Source organism: Sminthopsis crassicaudata, chromosome 3 (assembly GCF_048593235.1).
Source record: "Sminthopsis crassicaudata isolate SCR6 chromosome 3, ASM4859323v1, whole genome shotgun sequence".
NCBI lineage: Eukaryota > Metazoa > Chordata > Mammalia > Dasyuromorphia > Dasyuridae > Sminthopsis > Sminthopsis crassicaudata.
This window is the reverse complement of record NC_133619.1, coordinates 187,340,544-187,358,022: the sequence shown is the minus strand read 5'-3', so window position 1 is coordinate 187,358,022 and position 17,479 is coordinate 187,340,544. Positions and strand designations below refer to the sequence as shown.

The window sequence follows — 17,479 nt, the reverse complement described above, 5'->3', positions numbered from 1 at the left end:
CTTTCCTCCTCTAGTTTCTTTTTTTATATCATCACAATATAAATCACATTATACCTGCACCCTCTAAGTATATCCATAACAGAGATCCAGATCTCAAGAGTTAAACATATTATCTTCCTATATAGGTATATAAGCTTTTTAACTTTTAAAAGAAAGTTATTTTTTCTTTCCTTTTTATATTTTTATGCTTCTTTTGAGTTCTATATTTGAAGATCAAATTTTCTATTCAGTCCTTGTCTTTTCACTTTTGCACACTCTCCAATCACTTTTGCATGCTCCCTGGTAGCTTTTACCCACTTTTGGATCACTTTCATGTGCTCTCTGCTCACTTTCACACACTCCCCACTTGCTTTTGTGTGCTTCCCACTCACTTTTGTGCACTTCACACTCACTTTTGCACGCTGACTTGCACACTTTTGTGCACTTAGCCACTCGCTTTCACACACTCTCTGCTCTCTTTCTCACGCACCCCACTTGCTTTTGCACGCTCTCTGCTCACTTTCACACGCTCCTCAGTAGCTTTTGCATGCTCCATGCTCTCTTTTGTGTGCTTCTCGCATGCTTTCACTCACTCTCCTCTTGCTTTTGCGTGCTTCCTGCTCGTCTTTGAGCACTCACCCACTCGCTTTTGCATGCTCCCTGCTTGATTTTGCGCGCTTCCCGTTCTCTTTCGTGCACTGACTCGTACGCTTTCACACACTCAAACGCTCGCTTTTGCATACTCCCTGCTCGCTGTTGCGCACTTTTGGCTCTCTTTCACGTGTTGACTTGCACGCTTTCACGTGCTCACTTGCTCACTTTTTCATTCTCTCCACTTGCTTTCACATGCTCACCCACTTGCTTCCACACGCTCTCCTCTAGCTTTTGCACCTACCCCACTCACTTTTGCATGCTTCCCATTCCCTTTCACACACGGACTCATACGCTTTCAGTTCAGACATCCTTGCTTTTGCAAGCTCCCCACTCTCTTTCGCATGCTCCCCGCTTGCTTTTCCATGCTTCCCACTCACTTTTGGGCACTTCCCGCTCGCTTTTGTGTGCTGACTCATACACTTTTGCAGGCTGACTCATATGCTTTTGCTCACTTTCGCATGCAAGCTGCCCACTTTCACACGCTCCCTGGTCATTTTTACATGCTTCTGGTTCACTTTTGCACGCTCCACACTCACTCTCACACACTCCCCATTTGCTTTTCCGCGCTTCCCACTCGCTTCCCACTTGCTTTTGGGCGCTGCCCGCTCTCTTTTATGTGCTGACTCATATGCTTTCACACTAACTCATACGCTTTTGCTGTTCTCTGCTCCCTTTTGCATGCACCCCACTTGTTTTTGTGCGCTTCCCGTTCTCTTTTGGGTGCTGACTCGTACGCTTTTGCGTGCTCACACGGTTGCTTTTGCATGCTTCCCATTTGCTTTTGCATGTTCCCTGCTTGCTTTTACACACTTTTGACTTGCTTTCACATGCTCTGTGCTTGCTTTGGTGTGCTTCCCACTCACTTTTGCACGCTGACTCGTACGCTTTCATGCGCTCACACGTTTGCTTTCACATGCTGATTCCCGCACTTTTTCACACTTAGCCACTCGTTTTCGCACGCTCTCTGCTCACTTTCACACACACCCCGCTTACTTTTGTGTGCATCCTGTTCTCTTTTGCGCGCTGACTTGTATGCTTTCGCGCACTCACCCGCTCGCTTTTGCACGTTCCCCCCTCACTTTGGCATGCTTTTGGCTCGCTTTTGCATGCTGACTCACTAGCTTTTGCTTGTTTTATGCACTGACTTGCACACTTTCGCGTGCTTAGCCTCTTTGCCCACTTTCCAATCGCTTTCACACACTTATCCACTTGCTTATGCATGCTCCCCACTCACTTTTGCCCGCTTATTCACACACTTTCTTGCATTCACCCGCTTGCTTTTGCACGCTCCCTGATCACTTTTGCACGCTCCCCACTCGCTTTTACCCACTTCTGGATCGCTTTCACCTGCTGTCCACTCACTTTCACATGCTCCCCACTTGCTTTTCTGTGCTTCCCACTTGCTTTTGTGTGTTTCACACTCACTTTCACATGCTCTCCAATCACTTTTGCATGTTTCCCGCTCGCCTTTGTGTGCTCACCCACTTGCTATTGCACATTCCCTGCTGGCTTTGGACCGCTCCCTGCTCACTTTGGCCTGCTCCCTGCTTGCTTTTGCGTGCCTTTGACTCGCTTTTGCACACTGACTTGCTAGCCTTTGCTTGCTTTTGCAAGCAGACTCATAGGCTTTCACACACTCACCCTCTCGCTTTTGCACACTCCCCACTCACTTTCACACACTCCTCGCTCATTTTTGTGCACTTTTGGCTCGCCTTTGTGTGCTTTTTTCTCTCCTTCCCATGCTGATTCACACACTTTTGGGCAATCACCCGATCACTTTCGCACGTTCCCTGCTCGCTTTTGTGTACTTTCCACTCGCTTTCAACGCTCCACCCATGTTCACTTTCAACACTCCTCACTTGATTTTGGGTGCTGCCCACTCGCTTTTGGGTGCTTCCCATTCGCTTTTGGGGGCTTACTCATATGCTTTTGCATGCTCACTGACTCGCTTTCGCATGCTCCCTGATTGCTTTCGCACACTCTCCACTCACTTTTGCACGCTCCCCACTCACTTTTACACACTGCCTGCTTGCTTTTGTGCACTGACTCACACACTTTCATGCACTTAGCCGCTCGTTTTCACACACTCTCTGCTTGCATTCTCACACATCCCGCTTGCTTTCACATGCTCTCTGCTCTCTTTCACACGCTCCTCAGTCGCTTTTGCATGCTCCATGTTATCTTTCATGAGCTTCCCGCACTCTTTCAAGCGAGCAAGTTAATGCACAAAACTCAACTCTTGACCACGCGGAAGAGTGCGGGAGTGCAAAAGCGAGCGAGTTAGCACGCGAAACTCAAGTCTTGAGAGTATGGAAGCAAGCGGAGGCGCGCAGAAGTGAGCGAGACAGCACGCGAAACTCAAGTTTTGACCACACAGAAGTGTGTGGGAGCGTGTGGAAGTGAGAGAGATAGTGTGAGAAACTCAAGGCTTGAGCGTGTGAAAGCGAGCGAGTTAGCACGCGAAACTAAAGTCTTGAGAGTACAGAAGCAAGTGGGTGAGCGTGGAAGCGAACGAGAGGGCACGCAAAACTAAAGTCTTGAGCACACAGAAGCTAGCGGGACCGTGCAAGCAAGCGAGACAGCGCGAAAAACTAAAGTCTTGAGCACGTGGAAGCCAGCAGGAATGAGGAATCCAGAGAGATAGTGCACCAAACTCAAGGCTTGACTACGCGGAAGAGTGCGGGAGCGAGGAAGCGAACGAGATGGTGTGCAAAACTCAAGTCTTGAGCTCTGAAAGCAAGTGGGAGCGTGGAAGCGAACGAGAGGATGTGTGAAACTAGTCTTGAGCGCACGGAAGCTAGTGGGAACGTGCAAGCAAGCGAGACAGCGCGTGGAACTAAAGTCTTGAGTGCATGGAAGCCAGCAGGAGCGAGGAAGCAAGAGAGAGAGTGTGCACAACTCAACTCTTGACTGTGCGGAAGAGTGCGGGAGCACAGAAAGAATGAGATAGTGCGTAAAACTCAAGTCTTGAGCGCTGGAAGCAAGCGGGAGCATGGAAGCGAATGAGATGGTGCACGAAACTCAATTCTTGAGCTTCAGGAAGCCAGCGGGATCACAGAAGCAAGTGAGATAGTGCGTGAAACTCAACTGTTGAATGCGCGGAAGAGTGCGGGAGTGAGGAAAGAACTAGATAGTGCGTAAAACTCAAGTCTTGAGTGCTGGAAGCGAGCAGGAGAGTGGAAGCGAACGAGTTAGTGCGCCAAACTCAACTCTTAACCACACGGAAGAGTGTGGGAGTGCACGGAAGTGAGGGAGATAGCTTGCGAAACTCAAGTCTTTAGCATGCAGAAGCAAGTGGGAGCGTGGAAGTGAGCGAGTTAGCGTGTGAAACTCAACTCTTGAGAGTAAGTAAGCAAACGGGGCCCGAAGAATCAAGCGAAACAGCGTGCAAAACTAAAGTCTTGACTGCACGGAAGCAAGCAAGTTAGTGTGCGAAACTCAACTCTTGACCAAGCGGAAGAGTGCAGGAGCACGGAATAGAGTGAGATAGCGCACAAAACTCAAGTCTTGAGCACTGGACGCAAGCGGGAGTGTGGAAGCAAGCGAGATAGTGTGTGAAACTCAACTCTTGAACGCGCAGAAGAGTGCGGGAGCACGGAAACGAGCAAGTTAGCGTGCAAAACTCAACTCTTGAGTGCTCAGAAGAGTGCGGGATCGCAGAAGCCAGCGAGATAGAGCGCGAAACTTGAGCAGGGAAGCAAGCAGGTGGGTGCAGAAGTGAATGAGATGGTGAGTGAAACTAAAGTCTTGAGTGCACGGAAGCTAGCAGGAGCGAGGAAGCAAGAGAGCTTGTGCGCAAAACTCAACTCTTGACCAAGCAGAAGAGTGCGGGAGCGCACGGAAGTGAGGGAGATAATGTGCGAAACTCAAGTCTTTAGCACACAGAAGCAAGTTAGCACGTGAAACTCAACTCATGAGAGTAAGGAAGCAAGCGGGGCCTGCAGAAGCAAACGAGTTAGTGCGCGAAACTCAACTCTTGAATGCGCGGAAAAGTGCGGGAGTGAGGAAAGAACGAGATAGCGCGTAAAACTCAAGTCTTGAGCGCTGGAAGTGAGCGGGAGCACGGAAGTGAACGAGTTAGTGTGCCAAACTCAACTCTTGACCACTTGGAAGAATGTGGGAGCACACGGAAGTGAGGGAAATAGCGTGTGAAACTCAAGTTTTTAGCACGCAGAAGCGAGTGGGAGCGCGGAAGAGAGCGAGTTAGCGTGAGAAACTCAACTCTTGAGAGTAAGGAAGCAAGTGGAGCCCGAAGAATCAAGAGAGACAGCGTGTGAAACTCAAATCTTGATTGTGTGGAAGAGTGCGGGATCGCAGAAGTGAGTGAGATAGCGCTCGAAACTCAAGGCTTGAGCGCGGAAAAAAGGGGGTGGGCTTGGAAGCGAACAAGAGGGCGCACGAAACTCAAGTCTTGAGCGCGGGTAAGAATGTTGGAGCGCTGAATTGAGAGAGTTAGCGTGCGAAACTCAACTCTTGACCAAGTGGAAGAGTGCAGGAGTGTGGAAGAGATCGAGATAGCGCCCAAAACTCAAGTCTTGAGCGCTGGACGCGAAGGGGTTGGCATGGAAGTGAATAAGATGGTGTGCGAAACTCAAGTCTTGAGCACGTGAAAGAGTGTGGGGGCGCGGAAGTGAGAGAGATAGTGAGCAAAACTCAATTCTTGACCACACGGAATAGTGCAGGAGTGTGGAAGAGATCGAGATAGCGCCCAAAACTCAAGTCTTGAGCTCTGAAAGCAAGTGGGAGCGCAAAAGCAAACGAGAGGGCGTGTGAAAATAGTCTTGAGTGCATGGAAGCTAGCGGGAGCGAGGAAGCAAGAGAGAGAGTGCGCACAACTCAACTGTTGACCGCACAGAAGAGTGCGGGAGCAGAGAAAGAATGAGATAGCGCGTAAAACTCAAGTCTTGAGAGCTGGAAGCAAGCAGGAGCGCGGAAGCAAGCGGGAGCATGGAAGCGAACGAGTAAGTGCGCGAAAATAAACTCTTGACCATGTGGAAGAGTGCGGGAGTGCATGGAAGTGAGGGAGATAGTGTGCGAAACTCAAGTCTTTAGCACGCAGAAGCGAGTTAGCGCATGAAACTCAACTCTTGAGAGTAAGGAGCAAGGGGGGCCCACAGAAGCAAGTGAGACAGCGTGTGAAACTAAAGTCTTGACCGCACAGAAGCAAGTGAGTTAGCATGCGAAACTCAACTCTTGAATGCGCAGAAGAGTGCGGGAGCACGAAAGCGAGCGAGTTAGCACGCAAAACTCAAGTCTTGAGAGTACAGAAGCAAGCGGGTGGGCTCGGAAGCGAATGAGAGGGCACGCGAAACTAAAGTCTTGAGTGCACGGAAGCTAACGGGACCATGCAAGCAAGCGAGACAGCGCGAGAAATTAAAGTCTTTAGCACGTGGAAGCCAGCAGGAACGAGGAAACAAGAGAGATAGTGCACCAAACTCAAGTCTTGACCATGCGGAACAGTACAGGAGCGAGGAAGCGAATGAGATGGTGTGCGAAACTCAAGTCTTGAGCTCTTAAAGCAAGTGGGAGTGTGGAAGCGAATGAGAGGGTGTGTGAAACTAGTCATGAACGCACGAAAGCTAGCGGGAGCGAGGAAGCAAGAGAGAGAGTGCACACAACTCAACTCTTGACTGCGTGGAAGATTGCGGGAGCGCAGAAAGAACGAGACAGCACGTGGAACTCAAGTCTTGAGCTCTGGAAGCAAGCAGGAGCACGGAAGCGAATGAGATGGTGCACGAAACTCAATTCTTGAGCTTGTGGAAGCCAGCGGGATCGCAAGGGATTGAGGAAGCAACTGAGATAGTGCACAAAACTCAACTCTTGACCAAGCGGAAGAGTGCATGAGCACGGAAGAGATCGAGATAGCGCCCAAAACTCAAGTCTTGAGCTCTGAAAGCAAGTGGGAGAGCAGAAGCGAACGAGAGGGCATGTGAAAATAGTCTTGAGTGCACGGAAGCTAGTGGGAGCGAGGAAGCAAGAGAGAGAGTGCGCACAACTCAACTGTTGACATGTGGAAGAGTGCGGGAGTGCAGAAAGAACGAGAGAGCACGTAAAACTAAAATCTTGAGAGCTGGAAGCAAGCGGAAGAGCAGAAGCAAATGAGATGGTGCACGAAACTCAATTCTTGAGCTTGTGGAAGCCAGCGGGATCGCGGAAGCAAGCGAGATAGTGTGCAAAACTCAACCCTTGAATGCTCCAAAGAGTTCGGGAGAGCGGAAGAAAGTGAGATAGTGCACAAAACTCAACTCTTAACCACGCGGAAGAGTGCGGGAGCACACGGAAGTGAGGGAGATAGCGTGCAAAACTAAAGCCTTTAGCACACAGAAGTGAGTGGGAGCATGGAAGCGAGCCAGTTAGCTTGCGAAACTCAACACTTGACCATGTGGAAGAGTGGGGGATCGCAGAAGCGAGCGAGATAGCGCGTGAAACTCAAGTCTAGAGTGTGGAAAAAAGAGGGTGGGCTTGGAAGTGAACAAGAGTTGTTTCTGGAGAGGGGATTCAGAAAAGAATCAAAAAAAATGTTTTCTAGAATGGGGCTCTAGTTAAAAATCTAGAAAACAGTTGTTTCTAAATAGAACATGTAGAAAACTATGTTTTCTGGATTGAGGCTGTAGAAAAGGATCTATTAAAGAATTCTTACTAGAGAGAGGATGCAGAAAAGTTTCTAGAGAAGATTTTTGTCTAGATTGAGGTTCTAGAAAATCATCTAGAAAAGAATTGTTTTTAGAGAGAAGAAATAGAAAAGAATCAAGAAAATATTTTCTAAAATGAGGCTCTAAAAAAGAATCTATAAAAACTTTCTTTCAAGAGAGATGATCTGTAAAAGAATCTAGAAAAGTGTCTTTTCTAAAGAGAACAACAAGAAAAGTATCTAAAAATTGTTTTCTTGAATGAGGCTCCAGAAAAGAATCCAAGAAAAAGAACTTTGTTTCAAGAGAGATGATCCATAAAAGAATTTAGAAAAGAAAGTTTTTTGGTTTTTTTTTTTTTTTTTTTTTTTAGATTGAGGCTCTAGAAAGGGATCTAATAAAGAATTCTTTCTAGAGAGAGGATGGAGAAAACTTTCTAGAAAAGATTTTTGTCTGGACAGATGTTCTAGAAAATCATCTAGAAAAGATTTGTTTTTAGAGAGAAGAACTAGAAAAGTATCTAGACAAATATTTTCTAGAATGAGGCTCTAGAAAAGAATTGACAAAAACTGTGTTTCAAGAGAGATGGTCCATAAAAGAATCAAGAAAAGTAGGATTTCTAGATTGAGGCTCTATAAAAGAATCGGAAAAAAATTGGGTTTCAAGAGAGATGATCCATAAAAGAATATAGAAAACTACAATTTCTAGAATGAGGCTCTAGAAAAGAATCTAGAAAAATGTTGTTTCAAGAGAGAGAATCAAGAAAAGAATGTTTTCTTGATTGAGGCTCTAGAAAATGATCTCTAAAAGAATTGTTTCCAGAGAGAGGATCTAGAAAAGTTTCCAGAAAAGATTTTTTTATAGATTGAGGTTTTCAAAATGACTCTAGAAAAGTCCCTTTTCTAAAGAGAACAAGAAGAAAAGTACCTAAAATGTTTTCTTGGATGAGAATCCATGAAATAATCTAACAAAAAAAAAGTTTATTTCAAGAGAGTTAATCCATAGAATCTAGAAAAGAAATTTTTTTAGGTTGAGGCTCTTGAAAAGAATCTAGAAAAGAGTTGTTTCTAGAGAGAGGATCAAGAAAAGAATCAAAAAAATATTTTCTAGAATGGGGCTCTAGTTAAGAATGTAGAAAACAGTTGTTTCTAGATAGAACATCCAGAAAACTATGTTTTCTGGTTTGAGGTTCTAGAAAAGGATCTCTTAAAGACTTCTTACTAGAGCGAGGATGGAGAAAAGTTTCTAGAAAAGATTTTTGACTAGATTAAGGTTCTAGAAAATCATCTAGAAAAGAATTGTTTTTAGAGAGAAGAAATAGAAAAGAATCAAGAAAATATTTTCTAAAATGAGGCTCTAAAAAAGAATCTATAAAAACTTTCAAGAGAGATGATCTGTAAAAGAATCTAGAAAAGCCTCTTTTCTAAATTGAACAACAAGAAAAGTATCTAAAAATTGTTTTCTTGAATGAGGCTCCAGAAAAGAATCCAACAAAAAGAACTTTGTTTCAAGAGAGATGATCCATAAAAGAATTTAGAAAAGAAGGTTTTTTTTTTTTTTTATTGAGGCTCTAGAAAGGGATCTAATAAAGAATTCTTTCTAGAGAGAGGATGGAGAAAACTTTCTAGAAAAGATTTTTTTGTGGACAGATGTTCTAGAAAATCATCTAGAAAAGACTTGTTTCTAGAGAGAACTACAAAAGTATCTAGAAAAATATTTTCTAGAATGAGGCTCTAGAAAAGAATCTAGGAAAACTTTGTTTCAAGAGAGATGATCTGTAAAATAATCTAGAAAAATCTCTTTTCTAAAGAGAATAACAAGAAAAGTACGATTTCTGGATTGAGGCTCTGGAAAAGAATCTAGAAAATTCTTTTTAAAGAGAGGATCAAGAAAATAATGTTTTCTAGATTGAGGCTCTAGAAAATTATCTCTAAAAGAATTGTTTCCAGAGAGAGGATTTAGAAAAGTTTTCAGAAAAGATTTTTTTTCTAGATTGAGGTTTTCAAAATGAATCTAGAAAAGTCTCTTTTCTAAAGAGAATAAGAAGAAAAGTACCTAAAATGTTTTCTTGGATGAGAATCCATAAAATAATCTAACAAAAAAACTTTATTTCAATAGAGTTAATCCATAAAAGAATCTAGAAAAGAACTTTTTTTTAGGTTGAGGTTCTTGAAAAGAATCTAGAAAAGAGTTGTTTCTAGAGAGAGGATCCAGAAAAGAATAAAAAAAAATTTCTAGAATGCGTCTCTAGTTAAGAATCTAGAAAATATTTTTTTTCTAGATAGAACATATAGAAAATTATATTTTCTGGGTTGAGGCTCTAGAAAAGGATCTCTTAAATAATTCTTACTAGAGCGAGGATGCAGAAAAGTTTCTAGAAAAGATTTTTGTCTAGATTGAGGTTCTAGAAAATCATCTAGAAAAGACTTGTTTCTAGAGAGAATAACTAGAAAATTATCTAGACAAATATTTTCTAGATTGAGGCTCTACAAAAGAATTGACAAAAACTATGTTTCAAGAGAGATGATCCCTAAAAGAATCAAGAAAAAAAAGTAGGATTTCTAGATTGAGGCTCTAGAATAGAATCCACAAAATAGTTGTTTCCAGAGAGAGGATCCAGAAAAGAATGTTTTCTTCATTGAGGCTCTAGAAAATGATCTAGAAAAGAATTGTTTCTAGAGAGGGGATCTAGAAATATTTCTAGAAAAGATTTTTTTCTTGATTGAGGTTTTCGAAAAGAACCTAGAAAAGTCTCTTTTCTAAAAACAACAACAAGAAAAGAATCTAAAAAATATTTTCTTTAATGAGGCTCCAGAAAAGAATCTAACAAAAAAATTATTTCAGAAGACATGATCCATAAAAGAATCTAGAAAAGAAAGTTTTTTTTAGATTGAGGCTCTAGAAAAGAATCTAGAAAAGACACTTTTCTAAAGATAACAACTAGAAAAGTATCTAAAAAATATTCTCTTGAATGAAGCTGCAGAAAAGAATATAAGAAAAAAAAAAACATTGTTTCACAAGATATTATCCATACAAAATTCTAGAAAAGAATGTTTTTTTTAGGTTGAGATTCAAGAAAAGAATCTAGAAAAAAGTTCTTTCTAGAGAGAGTATCCAAAAAAGAATCTAGAAAAATTGTTTTCAAGAATGTGGCTCTAGAAAAGACTTGTTTCTAGAGAGAAGATTTAGAAACCTACATTTTCTAAGTTGAGGCTCTATACAAGGTTCTAGTAAAGAATTCTTTCTAGAGAAAGGATACAGAAAAGTTTCTAGAAAAGATTTTTGTCTAGATTGAGGTTTTCCAAAAGGACCTAGAAAAGTCTCTTTTTTTTTCAAGTTTCTTTTTTTTTTTAATTCATTTTTCTAAATTATCTCCTCCCTCTCTTCACTCCCTCCCCTTATGACAGGTAATCCCATACATTTTACATGTGTTACAATATAACCTAGATACAATATATGTGTGCAAATACAATTTTCTTGTTGCACATTAAGTATTAGCTTCCAAAGGTATAAGTAATCTGGGTAGCTAGACAGTAGTGCTAACAATTTACATTCACTTCCCTGTGTCCCTTCTCTGGATATAGTTATTTCTGTCCATCATTGATCAACTGGAAGTGAGTTGAATCTTCTTTATGTTGAAGATATCCACTTCCATCAGAATACCTCTTCATACAGCATTGAAGTGTATAGCGATCTTCTGCTTCTGTTCTTTTCACTCAGCGTCAGTTGATATAAATCTCTCCAAGCCTCTCTGTATTCCTCCTGCTGGTCATTTCTTACAGAGCAATAATATTCCATAACCTTCATATACCATAATTTACCCAACCACTCTCCAATTGATGGGCATCCATTCAACTTCCAGTTTCTAGCTACAACAAAAAGAGCTGCCACAAACATTTTGGCACATACAGGTCCCTTTCCGCTCCTTAGTATTTCTTTGGGATATAAGCCCAGTAGTAGTACTGCTGGGTCAAAGGGTATGCACAGTTTGATAACTTTTTGGGCATAGTTCCAAATTGCTCTCCAGAATGGCTGGATTTTTCACAACTCCACCAGCAATGTATTAGTGTCCCAATTTTCCCACATGCCCTCCAACGTTCATCATTATTTGTTCCTGTCATCTTAGCCAATCTGACAGGTTTGTAGTGGTATCTCAGAGTTGTCTTAATTTGTATTTCTCTGATCAGTAGTGATTTGGAACACTCTTTCATATGAGTGGATATAGTTTCAATTTCTTCATCTGAGAATTGTCTGTTCATATCCTTTGACCATTTATCAATTGGAGAATGGTTCGGTTTCTTATAAATTAGGGTCAGTTCTCTATATATTTTGGAAATGAGACCTTTGTCAGAACATTTGCTTTTAAAAATATTTTCCCAATTTGTTACTTCCCTTCTAATCTTGTTTGCATTAGTATTGTTTGTACAGAAATTTTTTAGTTTGATGTAATCAAAATCTTCTATTTTGTGATCAATAATGATCTCTAGTTCTCTTCTGGTCATAAATTCCTTCCTCTTCCACAAGTCTGAGAGGTAGACTATCCTCTGTTCCTCTAATCTATTTATGATCTCATTCTTTATGCCTAAATCATGGACCCATTTTGATCTTATCTTGGTATATGGTGTTAAGTGTGGATCCATATCTAATTTCTGCCATATTAATTTCCAGTTTTCCCAACAGTTTTTTCCAAATAATGAATTTTTATCCCTAATGTTGGTATCTTTGGGTTTGTCAAAGATTAGATTGCTATAGATGTACCCTTTTTTTGTCCTTTGTATCTAATATGTTCCACTGATCTACCTTTCTATTTCTTAGCCAGTACCAAATGGTTTTGGTGACTACTGCTATATAATATAGCTTTAGATCAGGTACACTTAGACCACCTTCCTCTGAGTTTTTTCTCATTAGTTCCCTTGCAATTCTCGACCTTTTATTCTTCCATATGAATTTTGATCTTATTTTTTTCTAGGTCATTAAAATAGTTTCTTGGGAGTCTGAACTAAATAAATAGATTAGTTTGGGGAGTATTGTCATCTTTATTATATTCGCTCGGCCTAACCAAGAGCACTGAATATCTTTCCAATTATTTAAATCTGACTTTATTTTTGTGGCAAGTGTTTTGTAATTTTTCTCATATAATTCCTGACTATTCTTTGGTAGATGGATTCCCAAATACTTTATACTCTCAACATTTGTTTGGAATGGAATTTCTCTTTGTAACTCTTGCTGTTGCATTTTGTTGGTGATGTATAAAAATACTGAGGATTTATGTGGATTTATTTTGTATCCTGCCACTTTGCTAAAATTCTGAATTATTTCTAATAGCTTTTTAGCAGAGTCTTTGGGGTTCTCTAAGTATACCATTATTTCATCTGCAAAGAGTGATAGTTTGATTTCCTCATTTCCTACTCTAATTCCTTGAATCTCTTTCTCGGCTCTTATTGCTGAGGCTAGTGTTTCTAGTACTATATTGAATAGTAATGGTGATAGTGGGCAACCTTGTTTCACGCCTGATCTTACTGGGAAAGGTTGCAGTTTATTTCTATTTCATATTATGCTTACTGACGGTCTTAAATATATGCTCCTGATTATTCTAAGGAATAGTCCATTTATTCCTATACTCTCAAGAGTTTTTAGTAGGAATGGATGTTGGATTTTGTCAAATGCTTTTTCTGCATCTATTGAGATGATCATATGGTTTTTATTAATTTGATTATTAATATGGTCAATTATACTAATAGTTTTCCTAATATTAAACCAGCCCTGCATTACTGGTATGAATCCTACTTGATCATAGTGTATTATCCTGGGGATGATTTTCTGAAGTCTTTTTGCTAATATCTTATTTAAGATTTTAGCATTAATATTCATTAAGGAAATTGGTCTATCATTTTCTTTCTCAGTTTTCGATCGACCTGGTTTAGGTATCAGTACCATGATTGTGTCATAAAAGGAGTTTGGTAGGACTCCTTCATCCCCTATTTTTTCAAATAGTTTATGTAGCATTGGGGCTAATTGTTCTTTAAATGTTTGGTAGAATTCACATGTAAATCCATCTGGTCCTGGGGATTTTTTCCTGGGGAGTTGATTAATAGCTTGTTCTATTTCTTTTTCTGAAATGGGACTATTTAAGCAATTTATTACCTCCTCTGTTAATCTAGGAAGCCTATACTTTTGGAGAAAGTCATCCATTTCACTTAAGTTATCAAATTTATTAGCATAAAGTTGGGCAAAGTAACTCCTTATTATTTCTCTAATTTCCTCTTCATTGGTGGAAAGATCCCCCTTTTCATTTGTAAGACGAATAATTTGATTTTCCTCTTTCTTTTTTCTGATCAGATTTACCAAAGGTTTGTCTATTTTATTGGCTTTTTCATAAAACCAACTCTTGGTTTTATTTATTAATTCAATAGTTTTTTTTTTTTTTTTTTTTTTTTTTTACTTTCAATCTTATTGATTTCTCCTTTAAATTTTTGTATTTCAAGTTTAATTTTTGGTTGGGTTTTTTTAATTTGGTCTTTTTCTAACCTTTTAAGTTGTAAGCCCAATTCGTTAATCTTCTCTTTCTCTATTTTCTTCAAATAAGTCTCTAAAGATATAAAATTTCCCCTTTTTACTGCTTTAGCTGCATCCCACAGATTTTGGTATGATGTCTCATCATTGTCATTATCTTGGGTGAAATTATTAATTGTTTCTATTATTTGCTGTTTCACCCAGTCATTCTTTAAGATGAGATTATTCAGTTTCCAATTACATTTTGGTCTATTTACCCCTAACTTTTTACTGAATGAAGCTTTTATTGCATTGTGGTCTGAGAAGAAGGCATTTATTATTTCTGCCTTGCTACATTTAATTTTGAGATCTTTATGTCCTAATATATGGTCAATTTTTGTATAGGATCCATGAACTGCTGAGAAGAAAGTATATTCCTTTCTATTGCCATTCAGTTTTCTCCAAAGGTCTATCATACCTAGTTTTTCTAATGTTCTATTTACTTTTTTAATTTCTTTCTTATTTGTTTTGTGGTTTGATTTGTCTAAATCTGAGAGTTCAAAGTTGAGATCTCCCACTATTATAGTTTTACTGTCTATTTCTTCTTGCAATTCTCTTAACTTTTCCTTTAGAAAGTTAGATGCTATGCCACTTGGTGCATATATGTGTAGTATTGACATGGCTTCATTATTTATGCTACCTTTCAGCAGGATATAGTTTCCTTCCTTATCTCTTTTAACTAGATCAACTTCTGCTTTTCCTTGATCTGAGATAAGGATAGCTACCCCTGCTTTTTTGGCTTTACCTGAAGCATAATAGATTCTGCTCCAACCTTTTACCTTTACTCTGTATGTATCTCCCTGCTTTATGTGTGTTTCTTGCAGACAACATACTGTAGGGTTCTGATTTTTGATCCAATCTGCTATCCGTCTCCGTTTGATGGGAGCGTTCATCCCATTCACATTTACAGTTAAAATTACTAATTCTGTAATTCCTGCCATCATATTATCCCCAGATTATGCCTTTTCCCTTGACCCCCCTGAACCCCTTCCCCAATATTTAATTTATAGATGCCACTTGTGACGCACAGCCCTCCCTTTTTTAATATCCCTCCCCTCTCCTTCTAAGTTCCTTTCCTTATTCCCCTTTTCCTTTTCCCTTTTCCTCTCCCCCCTTTTAATGAGGTGAGAGAGAATTCTTTGAAAAACAAATATGTCAATTATTTACTCTTTGAGCCTCTTCTGATGAGAGTAAGATTCACACAATGTTTCTCCCCCTCTCTAAATTCCCTCAGATATGGTGTATTTTCTATGTCTCTTCCTGTGATATAGTTTCCCTCTTTTTATCACTCCCTCCCCTTTTTCTGATACTACCCCCTTCCCTTTACTACACCCCCTCTTTTTTTCTTTTATATCAGTAAAATCAAATTGTCCATGCGTACTTTTTTTTTAGGGACCATCTCTCTTAAAACAAAGTTTTTCTAGATTCTTTTCTAGAGCCTCATTCTAGAAAATATTTTTCTAGATACTGTTTTAGTTCTTCTCTCTAGAAACAAGTCTTTTCTAGATGATTTTCTAGAACATCTATCCAGACAAAAATCTTTCCTAGAAAGTTTTCTCCATCCTCTTTCTAGAAAGAATTCTTTTCTATTTCTTCTCTCTAAAATCTTTTCTAAAGATAACAATTAGAAAAGTATCTAAAAACTATTCTCTTGAATGAAGCATCAGAAAAGAATCTAAGAAAAAAAACATTGTTTCCCTTGAAATTCTCGACCTTTTGTTGTTCCATATGCATTCTGTTGTTATTTTTTCTAGGTTATTTAAATAGTTTCTTGGATTCATTGGTATAGCATTAAATAAATAGATTAGTTTAGGGAGGATGTCATCTTAATTATATTCGCTCGGCCTATCCAAGAGCACTGCATGTCTTTCCAATTATTTAAATCTGACTTTATTTTTGTGGCAAGTGTTTTGTAATTTTTCTCATATACTTCCTGACTCTCATTTGGTAGATATATTCCCAAATATTTTATGCTATCGACCATTATTTTGAATGGAATTTCTCTTTGTATCTCTTGCTGTTGGATTGTGTTGGTAATGTATAAAAATGCTGAGGATTTATGTGGATTTATTTTGTATCCTGCAACTTTCCTAAAATTCTGAATTATTTCTAATAGCTTTTTAGCAGAGTCTTTGGGGTTCTCTAAGCATACCATCATGTCATCTGCAAAAAGTGATAATTTGATTTCCTCATTTCCTACTCTAATTCCTTCAATCTCTTTCTCGGCTCTTATTGCCGAGGCTAGAGTTTCTAGTACTATATTGAAAAGTAATCGTGATAGTGGGCAAACTTGTTTCACTCCTGATCTTATAGGGAAAGGTTCTAGTTTATCGCCATTACATATGATGTTTACTGAAGATTTTAAATATATGTTCGTTATTATTTTAAGAAATAGTCCATTTATTCCTATATTCTAAAGCATTTTTAGTAGAAATGGATGTTGGATTTTATCAAATGCTTTTTCTGCATCTATTGAGATGATCATATGGTTTTTATCAATTTGATTATGAATATGGTCAATTATACTAATAGTTTTCCTAATATTAAACCAGCCCTGCATTCCTGGTATAAATCCCACTTGGTCATAGTGTATTATCCTGGGGATGATTTTCTGAAGTCTATTTGCTAATATCTTATTTAAGATTTTAGCATCAATATTCATTAAGGAAATTGGTCTATAGTTTTCTTTCTCAGTTTTCAATCTACCTGGTTTAGGTATCAGTACCATGTCTGTGTCATAGAAAGAATTTGGTAGGACTTCTTCAATCCCTATTTTTTCAAATAGTTTAAATAGCATTGGAGTTAGTTGTTCTTTAAATGTTTGGTAGCATTCACATGTAAATCTATGTGGTCCTGGGGACTTTTCCTTAGGAAGTTGGTTAATAGCTTGGTCTATTTCTTTTTCTGAGATGGGACTATTTAGACTACTTACTTCTTCCTCTGTTAATCTGGGCAAGCTATATTTTTGAAGGTATTCTTCCATTTCATTTAAGTCATCGAATTTATTGGCATAACGTTGAGCAAAGGAGCTCCTAACCATTATTCTAATTTCCTCTTCATTAATGGTGAGTTCACCCTTTTCATTTTCAAGACTAACAATTTGCTTTTTCGCTTTCCTTTTTTTAATCAGGTTTACTAAGGGTTTGTCTATTTTGTTGGTTTTTTCATAGAACCAACTCTTAGTTTTATTAATTAATTCACTAGTTTTTTTTACTTTCAATTTTATTAATCTTCCCTTTTATTTTTTGAATTTCAAGTTTTGTGTTTGTCTGGGGGTTTTTAATTTGTTCCTTTTCTAGCAATTTTAGTTGTAAGCCCAATTCATTGGCTCTCTCTTTCTCTATTTTATGCAAGTAGGCCTGTACAGATATAAAACTTCCCCTTATTACTGCTTTGGCTGTATCCCACACATTTTGGTATGATGTCTCATTATTGTCATTTTCTTGGGTGAAGTTATTAATTATGTCTATGATTTGCTGTTTTACCCAATCATTCTTTAGTATAAGATTATTTAGTTTCCAATTATTTTAGTCTATTTTCCCCTGGCTTTTTATTAAATGTAATTTTGATTGCACTGTGGTCTGAAAAAGATGCATTTACTATTTACTATTACTGAATTTGATTTTGAGGTTTTTATGCCCTAGTATATGATCAATTTTTGTATA

General features: G+C 39.0%; 1 pseudogene; it reads right to left on the bottom strand.

Annotated features, from left to right (window-relative positions):
* LOC141561973 (nuclear cap-binding protein subunit 3 pseudogene) overlaps window positions 1-535 on the bottom strand; it is a 75,197-nt pseudogene extending 74,662 nt beyond the window's left edge.
* Between the last annotated feature and the right edge of the window lie 16,944 nt (window positions 536-17,479).